Consider the following 12,090-nt stretch of genomic DNA (forward strand, 5'->3'; position numbering starts at 1 on the left):
GACTATTTATTTGTTGTTTGTTGTCTAATAAGCAGACATCATTGAATCTAAAATCATCTTTTTCTTGAGCTTTTAGGTTGCATCTAAACTCTAGACTGCAATAATAGACAACTCACCATTTTGTGTCCTGCCAAGATTTTTTTTTTCTGATAGTAGTTTTCCAGTAGTACACCCAAATTAAATTCTAAGATGTCCAAAATATTTAGGTCAAGAGGAGATGTCCTCTGTTCTGCCATTTAAATGGGTGACATACTGGCTGTAAGTCTACCCCTATCAAAAACAACTAATCTACATTTCTTTTTTTTCTTTCTTTTTTTTAAATCTACATTTCTTTTAATTTGTTTGTTCTAGTGTGAAACTTCACTGTTGGATACTTTTAGGGAATATATAACCATGTTTAATTTCCTTATTATATCCTTCAGATGATCTCAGATGACCCACATCATTTCTTACGCATCCTACTGAGATAATCACCAAAGAGTGGATTTTGGCTGATAGACACTGGTGCCTGGAAGACCAATCCAAATGAAGAGCCAGAGTCAAGATCCTGATTCCTTTCCTGCCATCACTTCCAAAGTAGCCTTTCTCATGCATCCAGGTAATGCTTGGGCTCTCCATCCAAGATTAAAAACATCTGCTAGAGGACTTGTCAAACAGTCTTGGAACACTTAGTCCAATTCACAGGAACTCCATCTGGGACTGGTGATACTTACTTCTTTCATATCTTTAATTGTTTCTAGCACCTCCATAGATCAAAGTTCTCTCCATAATCCTTTCTTTCCATCATGGCATATTTACCCATTTTATATCAAAATATATAATCTTTACCATCTGGTTTCATAGAGGAATATAAATCTTTATCAAAGTAGATTAACATTAAGTAACTTTTTTTCCGGCTCTGTGTGCCTGTATTTCTTTCTTATGTGCAAATTTAGGAAAATCATCCTCTCTTCCATGTTAGACTTTAAATGTAGAAACAAGATTCCTGGGTTTTTCTAACTGTGGAGTATTTTTACATGTTGCCTTGTGCTTGAAATTAGAAGTTCAAAGGAAGTTAGTGTTTGTTATCCTTCATCTTCTGTACTAGAATGATCTGTATTACTCTTACAACAAATATCACTTGATCTTGATTATAATTTTGCACATTTGCAAATCTATGTCATGTCATGAATCTATAAACATCAAAAAGATGTGATTAGTTTTATTTTTAGTACTTGGTCCAGTGACTAGTTCATTGTAAGTACTCAGTAAATTATTATATTAATAATACAATAGATTGTTATATTATTATGTAATTATAATACTTGTGTTAAATTACAGATTTTCATATTAAAATGAGAATTGTAAATCACCTAAATGTTGTAAAGCCTTAAATAATAGAAGGCTAAAATTATTATGTATACACAGAAATATTATGTAATGATCTGATTCATACAAATGAATGTATTGCTCTAGTTGTTATAGTTCATAAGCCCCTATAAAACATTATTTCTATTTCATACTCTATTCCTATGATACTTCATATTTTCTTACTATTACACATCTAATGTACTATTTTGTCTTGTATACAATGTAGTAGTTTATTGCTTCTACTCACCCCACACTTTCTATCATGCCCACAGTCTGGGTTTCTAATATAAACAGCACATTATTTACAAGAAAGTAGATGGTTAAATCTTAAAATATTTGTGTTGTTAATTTCTTTTCTATAGCTAAATATTATTTTTTTATTTCATGTTTCTGTTTGGATTTCGTGAGTCCCTCTTGAAAACATAGACAGAATTCTCATTAATTACTATCAATAAGATAAATTCACATTCTCTCTAATTCCCAACACTGAAAAGTAGGCATAGACTGAAGAGACACTTTTAAGTGAGGAGACCTTACTATAAAAAGTGTTTTAGAATTTGGTAGACTTAGCCTTTTTATCCATTTTGGATGGTTACCAATTCTCTAATCCTAGTGTTAAAGGTAACACCTCAATCATGTTCCTCTTATCTGGGACTAAATAAATGTTTCTTTCTAAGGCAAAGACCCCTACCAGGGGGCACACCATAAACTCTAAATATACCTCATATTCTTCTCTTATGACATACGCCACTGAAAACTATAAAAAATGAGCCAATTTTAAGGCAAAGCTTTGAAAAGATAACATTACTTATAATAGCATCTATCCTATTGAACTTCAAAGAGTGAAGTATTTTAGAAGCAAATGTCAAGGCTGTGTTGGGGAAATCTGTAGAGAGAAAAGAAAAGAAATATCTAAGGTCATGTGAATACACCAATTTTTATTGAAATTATAGCTCAAGAAACTTTGGGATTTTAATGTAACATCATATTTACATTGATAAAATGAAACTTTTTTTTTTTTTAAAGATTTTATTTATTTATTTGACAGAGAGAGACACAGTGAGAGAGGGAACACAAGCAGGCGAAGTGAGAGAGGGAGAAGCAGGCTTCCCGCGGAGCAGGGAGCCCAATGTGGGGCTCGATCCCAGGACCCCGGGATCACGACCTGAGCCGAAGGCAGACGCTTAACAACTGAGCCACCCAGGCGCCCCGATAAAATGAAACATTTATGTTTCAACCATTAAATTTACACATACATAGTTATCTAAAAAATAGAAATAATTTTTAAATATTTACAGTGGTACTCTTTTATCCCCTGAATTAACTGTGGCTATATAAAGTGCCTCAGAGAGGAGAAAGATCCTTGAAGTGGGATTCCAAAGACATGTTTTAATTCAGTATCTGATACTAACTAGATAATATGATCATAGGCAATATAGTTTTTTCCTCTGGGCCTCTTATGTAAAATTAAAGGAGTGGACTATATAATTTTTAGAGATCCTTTAAACATTGAAACTATATGATCATATAGAAAGCATTTAGATTATAATCACTCTACTGAAGCCAAATACCACATAAAACCCTGCAGTGTCATCCCAACCCTCACCTGTAAAAGCTGAGCGAGGAGGCTAAAATTCACCTTCATGAGGTTGTAATGAGGCACCTCAACACCCCCCAACTGGTGATGTCAGGGAGAGCCAAGTAGAGAGCTGGGACTTTCATCCCTGCAGGCCACTAATAAGCCCTCATTCTAACCCTCAGATGTCAGTAGAGACCAACTAGGAAGCCTGGACTTACATTCCCACCAGGGGTAATAAGACATCCATCCCTTCCCCTGTTTCCTGGGTGGTGTCAGAGGACCCCTGGTGGAAAGTTGGGACTTTCACAATAGCTAAGCCCACCCAGCACTAGTGAGGAGCTTTCTTTCTTGTGTTAATGGAGGATAGGTGAGAAATTGGACTTTAACCACCACCTAACAGTAATGATGAACTGCCCCCCTTCCCTGCCAGAACAGTGTCAGAGAAAGCTAGCTAGAACAGAAGATTTAAATAAGATCCAGAGTCTCAGAAGATAATGCCAAAATGTCCTGGTTATAATAGAAAATAATTCATCATACCAAGAACCAGGAGGATGCAAAGAAATAATCAAAAGATACCAACATCAAGATGACCAAAATGTTAGAATTATTTGACAAGTATCTTAAAGGAGCCATCATAAAAATACTTCAGTGAGCAACTAAAAACATACTTGAAGCAAATGAAAAATTAGAAGGTCTTAGCAAATAACTGATGCTGTAAAGAAGAACCAAATATAAATTTTATGACAGAAAAATACAATAACCAAAATTAAAAGACTCAACAGCAGAGAGTAAGGGACAAAGGAAAGGATAGCTACAATTGAAATTACTCAATTTGAACAACAGAGATTAAATAAACTAAACATAAATAAACAGAGCCTCAGAGGCCTTAGAAATTATAACAAAAGATCTAATATTAATGTCATAGGAGTTCTAGAAGGAGGGGAGAAAGAGGGCAAGGCTGGAAAAATACTCAAAGAAATAATGGCTGAAAACTTCTCAAATTTGGTAAGAGATATAAACCTGCAGATTTGGGATACTGAATGAGCCCCACAGAAATCAATGTCATAGCACATCAAAATTAAAACTACTGAAAATTAAGGACAAACAAATCTTGAAGCAGTCAGAGAAATATAACACCTCACATATAGGAGAAAAACAATTAGAATGACAGACTTCTTTTAAGAATGCATGGAAACAAGAAGAATGTGGCACAGTATTTATTTCTCAGGTGTTATAGGAAAAAATTGTCAACTCAATCTTACAGCTAGTGAATATCTCTTACTAAGAGAGATTTACTCTTAGTGAGACAAACTAGGGGAACTTGTCCCAGGAGACCTACCCTAAAAAGGAATTTCTCTAAACAGGAAGGAAAACAATATGAGAAGGAACTTAAAAATATCAGGAACAAAGAACATAATAAGCAAAAACATGAGTAAATATAATTGGCTTTTATTCTCCTTTTGATTTTTTAAAATTATATTTGATGGTTGAAGCAAAAATTATAAAACTGTCAAATGTGGTTCTAAATATATGTACGGGAAATATTTAAGATAATTATGTTATAAATGGGTGAGAGTAATAAGAAGTAAGGGAAGCTAAGGTTTCTGTACCTCACTTGAACTGGTAAAATGAGGACAACCATAAACTGTGGTGTGTGTGTAATGTAATACTTAGAGCAACCACTAAGAAATCTATACAAAGAGGTATACTCAAAATACTATAGATATATCAAAATAGCATTCTAAAAAATGTTCAAGTAACCCACAGGATGGCATGAAAAATAAAACAGAGAAATGAAAAAGAGAAGGAGCAAACAAAAACAAAATGGCAGACTAAAGCCCTACATACATCAATAACAACACTAAATGTAAAAAATCTAAATATGCCAATTAAAAAATGGAGATTTGGCAGATTGGATTAAAAAACATGACCCAACTATATGCTGTTGACAATAAAATTACTTCAAATAGAATTGAAAAGGTAGGTAGAAAGTAAAGGGATGGAAAAAGATATATCATGTAAATATTAATCAAAGGAAAGCAGGAGTGGCTATACTAATATAAGACTTCAGGACAAAGAAAATGACCAGAGACAGAGAGGGATATGGTATAATTATAAAAGGACCAATCCACAAAGACATAGCAGTCTTAAATATGTATGCACTAGATAATAGAGAAAATACAGTAGGAAAAAAAACCTCACAGAACTGAAAGGAGAAAGAGACAAATCCACAATTAGAGTGGATCTGGGGCTTGACAATGAATTCTTAGACTTGACACAAAAAAGTACAATCCATAAAAAGAAACACTGATAAATTGGATGTAAAAAAAAATTAAAACTTTCTTCTGCAAAGATCCTGTTTAAAACATGAAAAGATAAGCTACAGGCTATAAGTCCAAGATCAGGATGCCAGAATGCTTGGTTTCTGATGAAGACTGTCTTCCTGGCTTGCAGATGGCTGCCTTCTCACTGTGTCCTCACATGTCAGAGTTGGGGGGTGGAAAGGATTTCTTATTTTTCTTAGAAGGACACTAATCCCATTATGAGGGCCCATCCTTATGACCTCCTCTAACCCCAATTACCTCCCAAAGACCCCATCTTCAAATACCATCACATTGGGGGGGTGGGGAGGGGTTAGAGCTTCAACGTGTGAATTTGGGAGGCAGGACACAAATATTTAGTCCATACAAAGGAGGAATACTAAATATCCCCAAATTAGAAAGTACATACTTGAATACTTAGGTATCCATACAATTTCATATCAAACCCCCGGATCTATAAGGAGACCTGACTATTTTAGAGATCAATTGGAATTGGGAAAGAGTTTAAAAGAATTGCAGTAAGCCCTTTGGTGTTTTCCATGAGGATAATCAACAGCATTGTTTGATTATGTTTATATGGATAAGTATATTTGTTTATGGATAATGTTAGGTCTCCTTGAATGATTGTCTTCTATGTAAATAGACCTGAAATTCATACTATTCAAAACTATCTGTTGGTTTAGATTATTTTACATTACACTGTTTGTATGATACTGAAACATGGTGGTCTCTTTGCAGGTCTGCATTCCCAGCCCCACATTAGTTGAGTCTCCAGTGAAGCTGTCTAGGGAGCTGGGCTCTAGATAAATAAAGAAAAATACTAGAAAAAATGTTGAGAAAGAATACCCACACTTTGATGTTTATGGAAATACAATTGCTGCTTTTTAGGATTAATTCTCTTCTACTTTTTTTTCAATTTTAAATAAAGGAACTTAAAATAACTTTAGCATGGTGGGCGCCTGGGTGGCTCAGTTGGTTAAGCAACTGCCTTCGGCTCAGGTCATGATCCTGGAGTCCCTGGATCGAGTCCCGCATCGGGCTCCCTGCTCGGCAGGGAGTCTGCTTCTCCCTCTGACCCTCCCCCTCTCATGTGCTTGCTCTCTCTCATTCTCTCTCAAATAAATAAATAAAAAATCTTTAAAAAAAAAAAAATAAATAACTTTAGCATGGTGTCCACCGCACATTGGATACAGATGGGAATTCCCAAGTAACTTGTGCTATTATTACAAAAACTACAGACAATCCATGTCTAAAAATTTTAAAGGGGATCTTTATATTACTCAAAGAATTTGGGGTTTGAAATAATTCCATTGTGAACAAAGTTTACAATGAGCAGTCAGAAATGATCCTGGTGAATGAAATTATAGACATTCAGAAAGGGAGTGAAGAGAAGAAAAAAAAAAATAATGAGGAAATGAAAAATACTTTTTAAATAAATGGAAATGAAGAACTTGTGTTAAACATTTTGGAATTTTGGGAGGTGGAAGAATGCCTAGTGATCAGCATAAATATTGACCAAGAGTTGGTAATTAGTAAGGAATAGTTGATGAATGTGTTCTTAAATTCACTATCTGCTATTTCACAGATATGCAAATACTTTATGTGACATCTCTCCCTCTTAATATCATCACACTGGGGGGTAGGATTTAATGTACAAATTTTGGAGGGACACAAACATTCCATCCGAATGTCAAAAATGTCAATAGAGGTTTTGTTGGTGGTGGTAGTGTTTTGTTTTCAAGCACAAGTGTAGATACAAAGAAATAAGGAAATATGTATGCATACTTATGGCCTTTTTTCTCACACAAAAGGTAGAGTGTAATAGAAAATTTTTGTCCCTTGATTTTTTTTAAATCTAATGTAATGATATCCTTGCAATCCCTCGATATCAGTTGATAGAGATATTCACTCTTTGTAGCTTGGTAGTCTTTCATTGTATGAAAGTACCATTGTTTATTCAACCACTGTCCTATCTATGGGCATTTAGGTCATTTCTAATATTTTGATATTGTAAATAATACTGTAATGAAAACCCTTGAGCATATATGTTTTTTTATTTTGGGGGATGTATCCTCAGGTTAAATTATTAAAATTGGAATTTGTGGACAAAAATTAAATATGAGCATCTTTTTGTATGTTTAAGGGCCATTTGTATATCTTTCCCTATGAATTGTCAATTCATAAACTTTGCACATTTTTCTAATTGATTTTGGCCTTTTTATCTCTTGTTTTTTAAAAGTTCTTTACTTTACTGGTAGTGGTTCTAAGATACACACTGGTATGTTGTAATAAATGCCCAAGCAACGTTATACTGAAAATTAAGAACTGAAATTTGCAGATGATCTCCTTTAAAAAAGAAAAGCAAATATAAGGCCATCCCTAGAAAATAATACTCTCTATCCATTGCTTTCCAGTCTAGCTTGTTGCACAGAAGAGAAAAAACAAGAGCTCACCAGCCTTCCGAGAACTGTATGTAACTCAGGTAAGCCTATGAGAATGTGTTCTATGTTTGAATGTCATCTTTCTTGTATGATGAGAAACAAACGTACAGTTGAACAGTTCTTTTCAAAATAATCCATACGGAATTTATAAATATGTTCATTCTTATTTGGTTTATATAGAGTACAGTTCTCTATATATTGTTACATATAAACTTGATTATCATTATCAAAGCAGTCCTCTGTGTCCACTGACCAGAACACTGCCTTTATAGAAACTTTCTCTGGTACTGCATTACAACACAAATTGTCTTTATCTCTATATCATTCTTCAGAGCATATCCCTATCATTTTCCCACTTTGTGTAGCACATATACCTTGGGGAATCTTTATTTATTACTAGTCTATTATTCTAACTCATAATTATCTGGATCATAACACATTGGATTCCCTAAGTATATATTTTTATATATTATTATTAGTAACATCGGCCAACTTTCTTCCTTCCTCCCTTCCTCTCCTTCTTTTTTTTCCCTCTTTCCTTCCTCCCTCATTCCCTCCTTTCCTTCCTTCCTTCCTTCTTTCTCTTTCCCTCCTTTCTTCTTTCCTTCCTTTTCTGTAACATGTCCATATGTCTTCTCGGACCCAAGTTTATACCACCTTAGGCCTTTCTCCATTATAACTTCCTCATTTCAGAGATATTTCAGCATGGATGTGTAAACCATGCACTTCAGATTACAGAACAAACAAAAGTGCCTAAAACTTGGCAATCAGGTGCTGCTGATTCAGTAAGACTCTACTACATATTGGCATACCTTTGTTAAAGTCTGAATTTTTATGGCAATGAGGATGTGTGTTTGTGTGTATTTTTCTTTTCATTTTAGAATTGACTGGTAGAAGATTTACTGGTGAGAACACCAACTTAGATAAAATAAAAATCAACTCAACAGGGCCATGTATAACATGTTTACAAACTGAATGCTCACACTTCTGCAGTTTATCACCCCTGCCTAAGTACTTTTCCACTATTTTGAAACCTTTTATTCATTATTTCTCCATTTTCCTTTTTGCTACTATTCAGATTCATCCCCATTCTGATTATAAATAAAATAAATTGCTTCTTGACATAATTACTCAGTCTGCAACCTGAGATAGAATTTCTTTCAAAAGAAATCAGATTTATCTCAACTAATGAGTCATTAAGTTTCATATCTATTGCCAAGTACATATTATCTTTTATTCAACATGATGTGCTGAATCCAGAAACTTCCCTGAATGCCAAAATATTGTTTCTCTCTCTCCACACTCTTTCTCCAGGGATCCATACATTTGTTTACTCACCTCAACTCTGATCCACATGCCTGCTATTTCCATCCCAGCCATCTCCATGAGCTGCCAATCACACTGTATTTGGCCAGAAGGCTTGGGGCTTTTGAATATGTACAGCCAAATATCCAGAGACTGGGCTCACTCCACCCAACACTTTTGGATTTTGGTTTCGGCATTATTTTTCACACAGACTTCCAGAAATGAGAAGTGGCTTTACCAAATCCCCATGCCACCTGGCTCTTTCCACTTATTATATCTTGCATTTTCCCAGCTACAATGTAGCAGCCAACCTAAGAGTAGGTAGCAAAAGACTCTTGGGGATGCATTGAGTTTTACAGTGTGCTGTCTGACTGCTGTTTAGGGGGCTTATTTACTGAAAATTTTACAATTTTGTGTTTTCTTCTAAGCCATCTCAGCAAGAGTTTTTGAATTTCAGTGGTGGAAGATGATAGAATGATGACAGGTTGGCATGAGATAGCTTTTGCCAGTTGAATAAAAAGAACCTTAAAGACTTTGGAGAAATTATCTAAGAATAGCCAGACATAATTTCCTTTGAGAACTCTTTGTAGTTCAGTTGAGTGGCTATAAACTACTAAAGGTAGCCTGTTTGTTTCTCACAGTGACATTCTGTTTTCTTCTCAAAATTTGGAGTGAAAGAATTGGGAATTAGCAGATTGCTATGTTTCATTACCTCACATTTGGTGATGCTTATTGTTAGGATGTGCAAATACCAGTCAGTTTGACCCAAAAGATTAAAGAATACCATTTTATCATAGATAATTTGTTGATTGTGCCTCATGAATATAGAAAAATAATAATAATTTCATTTCTTGATTCCATTCCCCTAAAATGGGGGACCTATTACTAGTTAAAACTGTTATCCTTCAGGTAGAGGATAGTTTTGCTGACTTTCTTTTAACAGGTTTTTAAATCATCACAGATACCAAATGGAGATATTCCTGTAACACCTTCCTCATATAAGCTGAGAATTCAGAATTACAGGACACTAACTCTCAGTGTTTTTTTTGTATTTGACATAATTTTCTCATCTGCATCTGGACCACAATACACCCTGCATTTTTCTCTTGTGGATACAGGAAGCTAAGGCTGCAGGCCATATCATGATGACATCCGTGAGGTTTCTGAGTATTGATGGAGTCTTCATAGTGGCCGAGTATTTGGCTCTCAGCTTTTTGTGTCCAGGATTTCAGGATATCAATTCTACGTTGAGATCTTGAGAAAGTTATGAGTCTGATTATATATGCACCAGAAATACATTTATAAGGCAATTTTCAGATATATGTATTTATCTTGGAACACATCTTTCCAATAATCAAAAAGATCATTCCTACTATACAAGATACCACACTGCTAATATCAAACCATTTAGAAGCCAAGTTAGCAAGCAGAATTTTTTGAGGAGTATGAGATCATACAGAAGGACTAGAGTGGGATTGAAGGCTTCTTCATTAAGCCCTTTGAACACTGTTGCTTTACAGATTACTTCCTTTTGAGGACAGGATGTGTTACTTGAATCTTCCATACACAGTCTCCCTCGCACACTTGCTTATTCTGTTACTCTCTTTTGCTCCTTCTCTTTTACTCTGTTCCTTTCTAAAATTGTTCTGATAACCACTGGTACATTTTTTTTTCCTGACAAGCTCTCTTTGTCTCATATTCCATTATAACAACCTTTCATTTTCATTGCAATGGCACCTTTCTTCATTTCAACACATTATTTTACAACTCACAAGGGTATAAATTTTTTTTAAATTGCCCAGCAGAATTATTATTTCCCAGTTTTTAAAACATTAATACTATTGATAAAATTTCCAAATACTTTTTTTTGCCTTAAATAATTTTGGACAAAGAATCCAATCCATCCATGGTGTATACGTTCTATTTAGCTTTCCTCATGGTTGCTGAAATTTCCTTTGGGAGTCCATCTATCTTTTAGGACTTTAAACCTTATACATCTAGACATATCTCCCCAAATGGCTCTTTTACAAGAGTCATTGAAATTAGAAGTGCCATCTTCAGTGAAACTGTATGGGAGAACAAATTGCCTTTGGCTCCCTGAGCCATAAGCAACAATTTTATCAAATAAGGAATAGATTAGAGAGACAGTGTTGTGTGCAGTTCAGAAATCAGTTTCCTTTGCCAGAGATTTGGATTTGAACTACAGCCCCACTGTTCTTCAGCTGTGGAACTATGGGTCAGTTCCTTCTCTTAGCTTTAGTTTTCTTATCTGTAAAAGGTGGAAGCTAAAGCTCTCTCTCCCTGCTGTTCTCTCTATCCCAAACCACCACTAAGGTTGTTGTAAGGCTTCAATGAGAAAACATGAAATGCTGCGCTAGTCATCAGTAAGTGTTGGCCAACATGGTAACATCTGCATCGGGGTAAGGATGCTGGGATGAACTGTCTGCTGCCAACTCAGCATCATAACCACACCTTTCCAAGGTCTGGGAAATTGCATTCCCCAAACTCCCCTTCCTTATTTCATTCTGGGTAAGATTTCCCTTTTCCCTTTGAGAGGAAGTTGCATGAGGTTTGGACAGCTGAAGAGAAGTTAAATATATTATTGTCTGGATGTGGTGATAGCCAGACTTGTAGGCAGGCATGAGAATCATAGCAGCTTTTTAGTGAGCCCATGAGAACTACCCATATCAGAGCTTCAGATGGCAGAGGTCTTTCCTGACTCTCCAGGCCAACTTCCCTGACTCCAGCTTCGGTGCCCTTGATTTTCCAGGGCAACTCTCTAATCTTCCCTCCAGGTCTTCCAACATCCATATAAAACCTAATTTCTAAGTGAAACATTTTATTCTTGGAAGAGTTATACTAGTGGGTCTGTTTTCCTGACCAACCCCAGCCTGGTGAAGCTGGCTGTAGTCAGGTTTGGGGAGATGCTGGAAAGTGGAACTCACCTGAAACAGGACAGTTGCCCCTGTCCTCCATTGAGAAGGCTTATTTATAGATTATTTGAATAATATTACTCTTGCCCATTAGACTATGGCACAAAGTCTCATGCTTGGCCCATAGTAAAAACTCAGTAAACATTTCTTGAAAGCCAGCA

General features: G+C 35.4%; 1 protein-coding gene across 1 annotated transcript in view; it reads left to right on the forward strand.

Annotated features, from left to right (window-relative positions):
• Nucleotides 1-12,090, forward strand: part of LOC118548991 (uncharacterized) — a 376,392-nt gene that overhangs the window by 334,088 nt on the left and 30,214 nt on the right. Inside the window, exons 6-7 of the mRNA XM_078059356.1 lie at nucleotides 423-598; nucleotides 7,665-7,732. The gene's annotated coding sequence lies outside the window, so the exon portion shown is untranslated. The remainder of the gene's footprint in view (nucleotides 1-422; nucleotides 599-7,664; nucleotides 7,733-12,090) is intronic.

Source organism: Halichoerus grypus, chromosome 12 (assembly GCF_964656455.1).
Source record: "Halichoerus grypus chromosome 12, mHalGry1.hap1.1, whole genome shotgun sequence".
Lineage (NCBI taxonomy): Eukaryota > Metazoa > Chordata > Mammalia > Carnivora > Phocidae > Halichoerus > Halichoerus grypus.